General features: G+C 38.9%; 1 protein-coding gene across 7 annotated transcripts in view; it reads left to right on the plus strand.

Annotated features, from left to right (window-relative positions):
- Il15 (interleukin 15) overlaps nt 1-14,870 on the plus strand; it is a 69,158-nt gene that overhangs the window by 20,436 nt on the left and 33,852 nt on the right. Inside the window, exon 1 of one of the 7 annotated variants that reach the window (XM_076571926.1) lies at nt 4,004-5,825. The exons of the other annotated variants lie outside the window; for them this stretch is intronic. The gene's annotated coding sequence lies outside the window, so the exon portion shown is untranslated. Of the gene's footprint in view, nt 1-4,003; nt 5,826-14,870 lie in introns of those variants that run through there. 7 annotated transcript variants of the gene reach the window in all.

A 14,870-nucleotide genomic window follows, 5' to 3' on the forward strand; every position in this document is an offset into this window, starting at 1 on the left:
CAATGGGTGGGTAGGAGCCTTGGTCATTGATGGACATGACTGTCACCAACAGAGCTTCACCCACAAAAACAGGTGTCAGATAAGATTTGGCCTGTGAAGAGTGCTGTTCCAATTCTGGCCTCCAAGTTGAATAAATGCTGCACCTCACTTTCTGCTCTGTTATTAGGCAATTCTAAAGGAACGGCATGCTTCAGGCTACACACAAAAGCAATTCTACTATCCATCTCTTCAGGGGGTACCCTAATGCAAGCAGACTAGAAAATGGCATAGGTCTGATTATTTGATGAATAACTGCAACCTTTGGAAACTCTTTGAGAATCATGTCTGGCTAAGTTCAGTTTGTAGGGCTAAATAAAAACATTGAAGCCAAAGAAATAGAAATCCAAGGTCTGGCTTCTTAGTGGCAAATACAGAGATTTCATTTTTATTCTTAGTTGTAATTTCAAGATTTGGTAGCATGTGGTCAGGTCAAGATTGACAGTGTAGGAGGCAAGGAGCAGGGTTTATAGACTTAAAAGTCTTTATAGGAATTGGTATAAAGGCAAGGTAATTCTTGTCTTGCTCAGTCATTTTTGCTGCTGGAGAATGATAAAGGTAATAAAAATGGAAAGAAAAAGTGTGAAGAACATGCCCCGGGCACTAATTAACTGTAAACAGAAACTGACTCAGGGGCTTCCCAGATTTCCTTGAAAGTGCCCTGTTTCCTAGAAATCTTGTTACAATTTCCCTGAGCTCAGGAACCAATTTCTGCTTAGTGTTTTAGACAACACCTTTCAGGACTGCTGCAGGGGGGCTCAAGGAAGAGGCACGTTGACGTCCTGGATGTTGAACTTATAGAACTTGGTGCATTTTTAGCAAAAACACTATAGCTCTGAATTACTTTGTCACTGTGAGATATCGATAAAAATAAGTAATTACCGTGGTTTTTTAAAAATGCCATTGTGATAAACCACAGGACTAATAAACTATGGTGGATGGGTTTTCTTTGAGTCAAACTGCACCTGAAGGATGTAAGAACGTTAAACAGGATATGCCCTGCCCCATAGTAACCCAATAACAAAGAAGTTTCCTGAAAACAGAAGAAAAGTGTCACCTGCCTCCCAAATTTTTTCTTCAACTCCTCTGGGATCCCTAAATAACTCCATTCTGACTTCCTTGATTTGAACACTTGAAAACAAGGCATTTGACCTGCCTGTATAATGGTGGCCTATCACAGCATTCTAGTGGATGTGAGTGAAAGCTGACAATTTAGGCTGGGTATAATTAGGGACCTCAGGAATCCCTTTCAATTTGCATCTAAAATGCAGGCAACCAAGTCAAATTTGTTCTTTAGTGGCCCTTGCTCTTAACTGTAATAAGGACCCAAGGATGCATAACGTGACCAGGATTTTGCCACTAAAGAAACATTCCTTTTGGACACTTGGTGGAGAAGCATCCTAGGCCTTACAGTAAGGAACCCTGGACTGTGGTGATGGTCCTGTAGTCCCAGTCTCACCTGTAGTATTTCTCATGCTCTTTAACTTTTTAACACTCTGAAAAGAAATGCTTGTACAAAGAAGAATTTGTGTCTGCGATATGGTAATCCAGGTCTCTCCTGAATGTGCTTCCACGCTAAGCCTTTTCCTTTGGTATTTCATTTAGGACTACAGTCTATAGGTTCAAAAACCTATGTTAAACCTGATTGGTTAAAGCTTTAAATTATATTTCTCATTATCGTCCTGGTCATTAATATAATGTGTGTTCACTATAGTAAAAGTGATGCCTACAGAGAAGCATGAAGTGGAAGACATATTACCAGTTACATAATGACTAAGGTAATTTATTACTTGATTCATTCTAGAGTTAGTTGTCTACATGATCCATATAAAAAAAGAATGATAAATTTGCTTTGTGATGTTGTGTGCTTAACAGCAATAATGACATTTCCTTGTGGATTACAGAAGTAAATATTATCTTAATGCACATAGTAATACAATTTAAAATGTATTAAAATCCATAGTTAACTTCCTTAATTTGGGTAGATATTGAAAATACTCAGTGGAATGCATTTCTTTTGTGTGTGACTCTGTGCAAATTTCTAACAGTTTTATTAGAAATACTTCTTTGGGGGTTGGGTGTATTTCTCAGGCTTCTCTAGAGAAACAGAACCAAAAGAATATATTATTGCAAAAGAGGACTTATTGCCTAACTCAGAGGATTGCAGAGGCTGAAAATTCTGTAACGAATGCTTGCAGGCTGGAGAGCAAAATCTGCCCAGACTGAAAAAGGTGGGAGCCTCATTATGGGAGAAGGTTCAAGGGCAGTCCCAGTCTGAGACCAGAGGCCTGGCTGTCCCTAGAGATCCACTTGTGCAAGTTCATGGTCAATAAGTAAGGAACCTGGAGTCTTATGTCCTTAGGCAAAGCAACAAATAAGTGCACTTTCCCAGGAAGGGAAGCATGAGCAGAGGCTAGCGCTCTACTTCTGCTTTTGTGTTCCATTTTCCCCATGGCCATTCCCATCCCGGGGATTCCTATCTGCCCAGCTTCTTCACCCAGGAAGCAGTCTTCCCAAAATCCCCTTCACAGATGCTCCAGGAAAGTGTGGATTACCAGTGTTAGGCATCTTCTCAATTCAGCCAAGCCTACAACCCAGTTACCCATCACAGATATCCAAATATGCTGTAGGTGCTCACTAAATAGCCTAGAAAATATATCAAAGTTGGTTTTCATCATCTCCGTGGGCCTTCCTAATGTCACGGCTTCACCAATACTGATATTCCATGAACTCTTCTGGTTCCACCAGGAAGATGGCAAGAGTTAATGCCAAATGTTAAATATCTTTCGGGAAACCATACAGAGTTTGGACCTGGTGGCTGGGGTTGGGGGAAAACCACAAATAATTCTATAGCAAAACTTAAGGAATATGAAAGATACTGTGGAATCCAAACTGTGGCATGTGTAGGCCAAGCAACTGAGGCTAGCAAGCTTTGTGTGTGAATCTCTCCTGATATAGTAGAGGATGGGCATGAAGGAAACACACTGATAACAGTGAACCACCATCAGAGGAGGATTCCAAGAGGCAACATGCCCTGGTGAGTGAGAGGTAAATCAGCGGACATGCTTGCTGGAAGAAATAGAGAAGGATGCTTGCGTTCTGGGCAGCAGATCTCTGAGAGCTCATCTTTGAACAAAGAGTTGAAGGCAGGGGAAGGAAATGACCTGTTTCTCGGTGGCATTTTCTCATGATGAAGCTGGAGTTGACAGAACTGGTACCCAAGTGCCCATGAACTTCTCCATATCCGAGCAGGGAGATTCAGCCACTGTCTCCACTGTTTCCCTTTTCCTGTGGAAACTTAAAATGCTGTCCCTCAGTTCTGACTCACAAGGCAGAAGTTACCAGCACTTTATTCCTTTTTCTTTGCCTGTGAGTGACTCCTTACAGTGCAGCTTACTTGGCTGTCTGTACTGGGAAATGGTCGGTCAGCTCTGTAGCTCTTTCCAGAACTGACCCTGCTGTTTCCTCTTATTCTCCCAGTTTATAATCTCTGGCTTTCCTAGAAATTCATTTCTTATGTAAATACTCGTGTTTAAAAATGACATCATTTTGTCCTTTGTTGCTCTTGTGGTGTCTCTTGGGACTTCTATACTCAGCCACAGATTATTTAAATCCATGTTGCTTCATTTTCAAACAATTGAAAATTTCTTGTATCATTTTTCTTTGCATTTTTCAAAGCCTGAATTTCTGCCAATTTAATTTTATAATGACTTTCTTAATGGTCCAGCATATGCTTAATTTTCATCATGTTCCAGGAGGACTTGGGAATGATGGAAATGGTGACTTTGTAGATGAGCCATGCCATTGTTGAGTGCAATGCACCAAACAAATCAGTTGAACTAACTTTAGGAATTGTTCTTCGACCCACACCACAGGTGCTGAAATTTCCTTTTATTGTTTGTTACATTTTTTTTTAAATGAAATGCTTAGGAAGTGTCCATAGAGATGGTACATTTGTCTGTTTCTCCTTTCTGCTTTTTAGGACATATACTGTGCATTGTATTGTCTTCCCTGATATACTGGCCTTTTCAAGTCACTGAAATCCTATACCATTTTCCTCATAAAGCTATTGGAGTTAATGTTGGCTTGTGTTAATATTATGATAGATATCCTGGCTTATTCATTTATGAGCATAAGTTCAAAACACTTTAGTAAATTTAAAAACGTAGATATTCATTGAAAGAATAATATATTATGACCAAATAAGATGGAAAAATTCATTTGGAAAGTATTCAATAATCTTTGCAGATGTTTAAAAAAAAATAAGGATACTTCAGGGCTGGTGAGATTGCTTGGTAGGTGAGGTCCTGATGCACAAACATTAGGATCCGTATTTGGATACCTAGCACCAATTTAAAGCTGGATTCTGTGGCTCATACTGATGACGCCAGCACTGGAGTGTGGGCAAAGCCAGGGTAACCTGCAGAGCTCTTCAGCTGCTTAGCCTTGCTGAATCATGAGCTCCAGTGTCAGAGAGATCCTGTCTCAAAGAAATAGGGTGGAGGATCACCAGAGAACACTGGATGTTGATTTCTGGCCTCCCCGTGCACACTCACACACTTGCATGTTCAGCTGCATGCCCACATATACACACCCAAAATACACATGTACAGAAACCACACAGGTACATCCACATCCACACAATAATGATGACTCAACAAAGTAGGAGATAAACATTTTATAAACATGGATTATCTCTGTGCATACCCCCCCACACACACACAGCTTTAGCCCAAAGAGAATGTCATAACTAATGACAAAATGCTAGAGGCAGTTCTGTTAAAGGTACAAATGAGGTGGCTCTGCCAAAGTCTGAAGTGACCCGGTGATGATAGACCAGTTTAACTAGCAAAGCAGACAGAGGAAGAGGTTGGACTCAGAAACAAACAGGCTGAAGTAAAGCTGTTACGTTTTGACCACTTGTTACTTAGAAACTCCAAAAGTATCTCCCTAGGAATTTCCAATTATTACTCAGTTCAACTTCTAAACCAGGCATCAATCAGAATGTAAGTCTGACTCATTGAAAAAATTCCCTTGGTTGGGAAAAAGACCAATCTGGAAAAATTGAAAACGAAAATGAGGAGCTGGGGGTGGAGTGGATAGGTAGGAATCTTTTCTCTAATATAAACCGTGGAAATATGAATAGGGAAGGATGGGTACAAGCCCTCTAAGTGTGGAAAAAGAACATGAATAGACATTTTGCATAAAAGGAAATACAAAAAGCATTTCAGCCCATTAAAAGGTATTCAAACTCACATAAAATGCTACTTATTATCTAGTATTTATTGAAGAAAGGAGGGATTGAAAGTTGGTTCTAAACTTGCTTGTATTCTATGGGGAGATTTATCAGAATGGACAGGAACTGCTGGTAAAGGCTGTCTAAAGACCTGGGGTAGAGCAGAATGCAGTTGACAGGCAGGATTTGGAGGGCAATTTTTATGAGTATCATTTCATTGCATCTTTCTTTCTTTTTCTCTCATTTTCTCACCTTTTACCTGTGCAATGTAGACTGACCTTAGATATGCTCCCTATTTAGAGTGACTGGCTATGGACCCCTGATCTTCTTGCCTGTACCTCTCATGTGCAAGGGTTGAAGGTCCGAGGTCAGAGTCATCACATCTCCTTAGTTCTTCTGTCACATTCATTTATTGCCTTCAGAGAAAACTGAAGTAGAATGCAAATTTGTCATTTAAAATTTTGTGTCCATTTGTTATTTGTTGGAGTCAAGGAGCACACACCTGTATGAAGAACAGAGAATGGCCCTCGAATCATCTCTTCTTTTTCACCGTGTAAGTTTCAGACATGGACCTCAAGCCATTATTGGTCTTGGCTGGGGGCAAGTACCTTTATCCACTGAAACATTCCATTACCTCACAAAGCTTTAGTTTCTGACAACTTTTTAAAGTTTAAATATTATATCACTTTTGAATACTATAGAGACTGAGTTCCATAGTGTATTCATTCATTGTTTGTTTTTTCATACTTTGAAACTGTCTGCTTAATTTCTTTATAGTTAGAAATATTTGTATTTTTAATTTTTATAATCACTTCATATATTAGGAAACCATTTTGTAATATATTTATTTTACTTTATAGAGTTATTAATCCTATAATTTTTACTATGTATTAATTTATAGAACTTAATTGCTTTTATGTCATCAGATCTGATTTTCTTCCTTTTCTAAAAGTTAATATCATTAGTCAGATATCAGACACGTTTTCTCTGGATAGCTTTGTTTGAAAAAATCCTCAGTTTCTCACAATGCAAGTTGAGACTACATGCTTTCTCTGAAAGAGCTGATGAATTGTTTCATGGACTTGGCTAAGTTATTCCTCTTACCTGCTGCATCAATATGCAGATTTGAAGGTTTCAGAGCTAGAACCATTTCAGCGCTGAGGAACCACATTCTTTTCACCAATCAGTCCATTGTGAGTTCCACTAAGTCTGCTTCCTCTTTATTTTTTTTTTCACTATTTAAAAAGTGTTCGTAGCAATGGATTCTTCTAGATGAACTTAGGAACACACTGCAATACAGTTTCACTTCCTCTTGTATGCCAATTTTGCTTTCAATTTCATTTCTTAGGAAATAATTTGGGAAAATGTGATATTTTTGTAATGTGTAGTATTTCCATTCAAGGGGTAAGTCTGTACTTGAAATTATTTTTAACTATCTATCTGTTTCCCAGTCTGCTCTTGTTTTCTTCTGAGGGAACAGCAACCTTGTCATTATCATAACCATTCCTAAGCACTGTATAATCTAGTGGCTACTGAGAGTTAGGTATTTCTCCTACATAGAGTTGGAATATGGAATAATATGTAAGAAAGTCATTGGTTACTAAGTTTTTATCTATCATTGGTTTTTCTCCAGACACATCATAGATGCCAACACTTTAATTTCTGTGGTATCTCAGGTGTTTGCTAAGCTTTGTTAATTGCATGATCACAGAAGTCATGGCCATTAGATTTTCTCCTTTGAAATACTGATAACTGTATTTCCATAACCCTCTAAGTATTTAGTCCTCACAGTATTTAGCTGAGTGGAATTTAGATCTGAGATCTGCCACTTAGTTTTGTATTACAACCTCCTACAAGCCCGTCCCCAGTCCGTTTATTTTCACTCATAAAATGGGAACTGCCATCTTGTCTGCCTCATAGATGCCCCAGGCACGTGTAGATCCATGGTCCTTAACACAGCTTGCATGGCACTTGACTTGTATCCGGATGCTTTAAAAGCCATAGTACATTTGTTACCATCAGTTGAGACGATAGCGTGCTTATCCAGGGAAAACATGAAATGACTGAAGAGTGTGAGCAAGCCTACCTTGAACCATGCAGGGACTTTCTGTAAGGAGAACATGTCTGTCCACCTGTGGCTTAACTCAGACCTGCTTTTTTTCCACTCTCACACTCTACTTACCTTTTAAAAAAGATACATTCTGTTCAGCCAGCAAGATGAAGAAACAGAACGGCTTCTGCTTCTGAGGGCTTCTATTAGAGGAAGGAAGGGTGGAGTTGAATCACATACAGTTTTTGAAAAAAGTTGGCCTTTTTGTTAAATTCTCTTGAGTGTTTTGATAATGTGAGTGTGTTTAGTTTTCTCTCAATGCACAGAACACGTTGTTAGAACACTGGGGGTTACTCAGCTCTAATGGATATGTGAGAATTATCTTCATCACTATCGTCAACCCTTAATGAGCTTATTTATTTAATCTCATCATTTTAATTTTCTGGTACAATAGGTTATTTTACTATTCTGTAATCTGGCATTGTTAACATTTTTAGTATGGGACATTAAGCTTTGTCTGCAGTCACATTTAGTAAAGCTCACTTTACCAGGAATATAATTTGAGCACTAAAAGGTTGTGGAGTGAACATATTATATAGTTGTATTTATACCATTTTGTAATTTTACTAATGTGTTAGATGGCTGTTTCTGCACTAATGCCACATGTACCTAGAATATATGACCACCCTTGTTTTCCTCAAGATGGGGGGCCCTTTGAAAGAAAACCCTGGTGCTCCTGAACCTGTCTGTCCCCCAGGTTGTGTGGCTACATTCTCTCTGACTTGCCAGGTTCAACCTCCCATAGGTCATCTTACCACTGCTACTCCAGTACAAACGCTCCTCAGCTACTATTCAAGTTCCCTGTGAGTTTTGCCAGAACTTCCCGGTTCTTTCCAGAGAGGAGGTTTCAGTGTGTTGACTCTGGCCTTCTTTCTGCCTGAGTAACTCTCCCCCTTGTTACACTGTCACATTTGGTTGCTTCTGGACTGGGATGGCTTTCGTGCTGGTATTTCTGGATGCAGAGTACTAAGTCTGCCACCAGTGATCTTCAGTCCATGAGTGTCAGCTCTGGCATGAGGAGTTAGTCTGTGCATGGTGGCTTCTGCTTTGTTTTGCTTTGCTGTTGCACCCTCTTGGAAGAATAGTAGAATGTATCACATCCTTCTCTGTGGGACATCCTCATGCTGAGCCTTCATTGACAGGATTTCTTTTCTTTATATGGAGAAACCAGATCTAGAACAAATTTCATGTTCAAGGTTGAATCCTGAGAAGCCTACCTAGTGGGGACTCTGTATTAGAGATGACACTGGCTTAATTCTAAAATGAGGCTGCCTGAGTTCCTGTTCTGGTCCTGCTCTGATCTGGGTAATCTTGCATAAAGATGCATGCTGGCTGGTTTTATGTCAACTTGACACAAACTAGAGTCATCTGAGAGAAGGGAGCTTTGGTTGAGAAAATGCCTCCAGAAGATCAGGTTGTATGTGAGCATGTAGAGCATTTTCTTAATTAGCAGTTAGTAGAGGAGGGCACAGCCCATTATAGGTGGTGACACTCCTGGGCTAGCAGTTCTGCACTCTATAAGAAAATAGGTTGAGCAAGCCATGAGGACCAAGCCAGTAAGCAGCACCTCTCCATGACCTCAGCATCAGCTCTTGCCTCCAGGTTCCTGCCCTGCTTGAATTCCTGTTCTGACTTTCTTCAATGATAAACAGTGATGTGGAAGTGTAAGCCAAATAAACCCTTTCCTCCCTAAGGTGCTTTACACTATTGCAGCAAAGAAAATTTGTAACTTCTTTATACCTCAGCTATATTATATTTAAAATTATGATATGCCCTCCTTTCCAAGTTGTTGTAACATGAAATAGATGAGAATAGTGATCTGTCACTAGTAAGCCCTTGATCATCCTCAGCTACTGTTCAAGTCATCATTGATAGTAAAATATCCTGTTTTGATGTTTGAAGATGCAGAATATAAGTAGAATATGGCAATGTCATCGTCATAATCAAAGTAAAAAGGTAATAGGTCTTCCTGTTGGAAACTAAATGGGAAACCAAGTCAGAAATTCAGAGCAGGACTTTGCAAGTGCATTTGAATACAAGAGTTAGGAAGAGGACTTGATGCATTACAGTACTTAACTAAGTGATGCTAACTGAAGCCCACCATCGGGAGCACACAGCATAATCAAAATATGAGCAAAAGACAGATGCAGGGAGCTTACCCCAAGATGCACTCAGCTCAGGCTCTGTGTTTTCCAATGTCATGGTGATAAGGGAGAGTAGAGAAGGCTGAGATCAAAGAGGTCTCCTGCCAAGGAGACTTCTGGGTGATGACTGACTGTATTCTGTTGTCTTTAGGAGAAATGGAGAGTTGCAAGAGCAGGGTGTTGTAGCTGATGATATATTTTTATTTCAGATGTTTTACATTTGAGAGTATAGTAGTGGGTTATACAAGTAGAAATATCCCAAAAGCCAGGGACTGAAAAGCCCTTTTGGAAATGAAAGGCCACAGTTTAACATTTTAGTATTTATAGATATGAGACTTGTGTTCTGATTCTCATTCTTTATATACACATAGAATGTATACATATTAACATATACAATGTAGACATATTAACATATTTGTACTTCACTCCTACCTTTTAAATCATGAGTATAATTTAAATTGTATTATATATAATTTTAAGTGAAATTATAATTTTAAAAGTAAAAATATAGTGTATTTAATACATATATTGATATATTCAATATTACAAATATAACATGTATTTAAAATACAAGTATATATAATGTTAAAAGTATATAACATATAATTTCAAATGTAATATAAATTATACATAAGTTAAGATGCAATTTTATAAATGTGTGTAATTAAGAAATAAAAATATGGAACACAACAAGGTAAATAGTCTCTGACCCAGTTTGGCCCAGGGAACCGTAGTTTCTTATCTTCTTCTGTGTCTGTTGCAGGAGGGCAGGTGCTTGGTGGGATGGTAGACATCAGGGTCTGGGTTAATGTCTGCACAGAGGTGACTTAAACGCCTGTTTCTCTACTGGATAGGCAGGCCCGGCATTTGCTGCCACATGAGGACAAGGTGAGGGCAGGTTTGGCCGCTCTGCTGAGAGAGCTTTCTTGACTGGGAGAGCAGGACTCAACCAGTGGCTCCCCCATTCCACCTCTTGCCCTTTCTTCACCTGTTCCCCGCTCTCCCAATGCGGAAGCTTTCTTCTTAAATGGAGGACATAGAAATTAAAGATATCCTCACCCTTTTCCTCCTCGTTACTATCATAGTTACTAAAACAGTTGCCAGCTTCCCCATTCTACTCTCTTCTTGCAGTTGGCCTTAGAGAAATTCTCTTTCCCGCTTTGTGGAATGGAGCCACCAACCTATCAGACCTGACACTGTCTCAGGTAGGCAGCCTCCGAAGTGTACTTGGTTAGCAGGACTCAACTGTTGTCTCCTGTGGAATTGCTTGGTTGCAATGATGGGGAGAAATATGCATATGTTTGTGACCGAGAAATGATCTGTGTTGTAAGCACACAGTAACAGAAACTGAACTTAAGTATTAAAATATTAAAATTATATAAAATATAATTCATATATTTTATAGTAGTATATAAAATAAATATATGTGAATTATATAAATATTTAAGTTGAAAAATTTGTGTCAATTATTTTTGACAATTACATACATGTATATGATACATTGTAATCGTATTTATCTCCTACTATTTTCTCTTATCCTGTCCTGCTCCCACCGATCTTCTCAGCCAGTTGCCTCCTGCTTTCATGTCTTTCTGTACAGGTCTGTGCAGACAGCCGCAGACACTGTTTGCTCATGATTGCAACAGCCATGTCGTGTCCTCCCCTTCCCCCAACTCCTACAGTCTTTCCATCCCCTCTTGGGCAGTGTCAGCTGGGCCTGGGAAGGGGGGGAGTAAAGGTGTCCCATTTAGGGAAGAGCACACAACAGTCACTGGTGTCTTCTTTCCCTAAGGCTGTCCAAAAATAGACTCTAAATCATCTCTTCCTTCTTGTTAGCACCTTGAAGCACCTTCTCAGCATGTCTATCAAGTAGATATAAAGGTAGGTCAACAAAATTAATCCAGAGTTCTTAAATGATGATTTTATTTTAACAGAATAATATCAGAAAATTCCTAATATTTTCGGCCTGTGGGATTAATGCAGAATAATGTTTGACTTCCTGGGTGTTGAGGAAATGAAAAGCCACGCCTTTGGCTCACACAAGCCTTGCAATATGAGCTAGAACTAAACAGGCTGCAAGAAGCAGAATCTGGCACCAACACGTTGGGTTGCTTCTTCTTTGGCTATCGAAGGGATAGCATTGCATTTTTTTGAATATTAACCAAACAAATGCATTTTTCATAGTATTTAAATAAAAACAATTTGAGTTCTGGAATTCTATCCACTCTAACCAAGAAGTTTCTTAAAGTAGCCATGAATAATGAGTCTATTTATTTATTCCCTTAATTTACAGAGATATTAGAGATTAATTATATTTTATTAACATGATTTTATTGATTGCAAGGTTAGCTAAGGTATATTTCTTTTGCAAGAGTTTTCTATAGAGATCAAATTTTCCCAAATACAGCCTAGAAATTTTCTTATTTCTTTTAAGATAATTTTTTATTTCAGATAAGTCTATAAAATCTACAGTACATTATTTTTATACATATAGACACCCACTTTAAATCTTAGAGAGTAATTATATATATTATTATTATTTCTCATAATTTTGTTGGTTGATAGCATGATTTCTTGTTCTTTCATTCTTCTTACTTGTGCTTATTCCAGAATTTTTCATTTTCATCTGGGCTCTTGGAAGTGGCAATAATCGGAAGTTCTGTGTTGCTCAATCTTCAGTGTCCCATCTGAATTTTCTTGCATGCAGACAGGGAGAGAGAGGCCAGACCCTTTAGGTCCTTGCCTCAGAAGTCACATACAATTTTGGTCATAGCTAGTCATGTAGGGAGAGGACATATGACGATTTGAGTAGAGAAATAGAAAGCCCACCTCAGTAAAGAGACTTTGGAAAAGGCATACAAAATAAGTGGGATTGTTGTGACCATCTCAGCCCACATACATTGTGGGGGCAGGTTTTAATTTCCCACATAATGAAGGGTAAATTTATTTTCTCTTTATGATGGCCAACAATTGGATTTTTCATATTTCGTGACCACAAGTAGCAAATAGTAATAAGAAAATAGGCCACCATTTCAGTTCAGTCTGGATGAGGTTCCTGTTGACTGGTGTTTGTGATTGACGGCTGTCTGATGTGTCAGGAGGAAGGACTCACCTCTGTGAGAAAGTCCAGCCGTCTGAGAGTCTCAGAGTCCAGACCATTGTGCTGCTTCCAGTGTTAGTGGGAGTTAGTAAATTTTGTCTCTCGGTAGCTGCCACTTTCTTACCTCTAGGACAAGAGCAGCACAACAGTTCAGCTCTGCTCTTGTTTCCGTGTGTAATCCAAGCGGAGGGTGGGGGTTGCCCCTCTGCTCCATCCTCTTGTTTGATTTTTAGCAGTGCTGGCCATGAAATCTAGGGCCTTGAACATGCTAAGCAAGTGCTCTGACCACTAAAAGATACGTATAGTTCTTTTTTTCCTTTAAACAAGTAGGTTTTTTTTGTTTTGTTTTGTTTTGTTTTGTTTTACATCATTTATAACTAGATATCACTTTTTAAGCTTTCATGACAGAAGGCTGCTTGGTTATGCTGACACATCTTTCCTGTTTATAGTTTTAGTGACTTTATAACTTATGGTTCTTGAGATATGTGTGACAAAATTGAAAACACAATGTTGTCCATTTGATAAAAACATAATTTCTAACATTTACATAAGAACAGGGACAGTTATCAAAACATTCTTGTGTATCACCTATTATGTTTGTCAATCATAGCCTGTGGCTATATCAAATATAGTTTCATATCTTTTGACCTTTGGATGTGCTTCCAGCTCAGCTTGAACCCCGCTCAATGAGTGTCTTGTTGCCCCAAAGGTCTCAGCTCCACTCACATGCTTCTTGCAGAAAGCCTTCCCAACCCGAGCTCTTTCCACACAGTTGCACACATTACCTTCCTCATATATACCACTATGTAACAGCAGTTGTTGGGTGCTTGTCTGTCTTCCCTAGAGTGTGAGCTCAGTGAAGATAAATATGACATCATCTTTGCTCATGGTTGTATCATTTGCTCCCATGGTTATTCGAGCATTGCAGTGGGCAATAGTAGTAAAATTACCCTCTTCCTTTGACAGTAGAATCCCTCTTTGTGGGTCAGTACTGATGAGTTTGGGCATTGAAAACAAGAAGCATGCAATGATTTTGTGTGTTTGCAATTGATGAAGTGTTCTGCTTCATAATATGTAACATACATAACACTGTCTTAGGGAGAGCAATATTCACAAGGTCAGTTCTCAGGTTGTAGCTCTATAACCAAGGGCACAATTTTTCATGATTTTATATATGATTTTACATTTACCTAGAATATCGGGCAACCACAGTCACCCAAATTAGATACTTCCCTTATGGTTTTGGTATGTTACCTCATCACCATACTACCTGCTTTGATCATGACCGTCTGCTTCCTCCAGCCTTTCTGTCGCCTCCTTTCATCCGTTAGTGTGATTGTAAGCCAGTGGCCTACAGCTTCCAGTGCTTTCCCGTACTGGACACCCAGTCTCTGGCTATGTTTGCCTCTTGTAACACACTTGGGAGATAATGAGTTTGCCTTGTACATCAGCTCTCCTTCCAGAGTTCTGCGTCATTTCCTTTTGTTTTCCTGTTTCTGGAGCACCTATCAAACTGTCCATACTAAAACAGCACTAGAGATTTCACACTGTGAGTTTATCCCCACCGAAGAAAATGTATGTCCTTATTAGGATCTTAATAGTGCAGTGAGATTAATGAGCAACTTTTTTCTCTAGACCTGCATTTATACTTTTGTAGCTATGAATTATGCCCAGACAGATAGATAAGCAAACTGAGGCATCAGAAAGAATTTGGTCTTTCTGGCTGGGTTCTGAAATGTGGACATTTTAGACAATTCATTATAGGTTTGTGGGTTTCAGACAACTCTTCAACTGGTGTTCATTTTAATATCCAGAATACTTGTGGCTACTGTTTCATTATCATTATCCCCATATATTTAAAGGGTCTTTTTTGAGATCTTGTATTTGTTTTGCTTGTTATCATCTATTTCTTATACTTAACTGAAGTGTATTGCAGGTAGGGTGCAAATTCAGATGACTAACTTTGATGGGTTTTGTAGGGTTACTTGATGATATTATTGTGAATCTCATATGAAGCTTTAATTTAAGTCATATAAACCATAGCATATCCAGAATATGGAGTTCCCAGCCATATGAAATGCCAGAACAGTTTTTCTTCAGAAGTGCTGATTTATAAAATAAGTCTGTAACTCAGAGTTTTTGTAAAACATTTGACGTTACTATAATCACATATTACAGCCTTACCGTGTGTTTGGCTCAGGGAACATTGTGTAAGAAGGGGCAGAAATATTGTAAGAGCCAGAG

The sequence above is a fragment of the Peromyscus maniculatus genome, chromosome 5, assembly GCF_049852395.1.
Source record: "Peromyscus maniculatus bairdii isolate BWxNUB_F1_BW_parent chromosome 5, HU_Pman_BW_mat_3.1, whole genome shotgun sequence".
In the NCBI taxonomy this organism is placed as follows: Eukaryota; Metazoa; Chordata; class Mammalia; order Rodentia; family Cricetidae; genus Peromyscus; species Peromyscus maniculatus.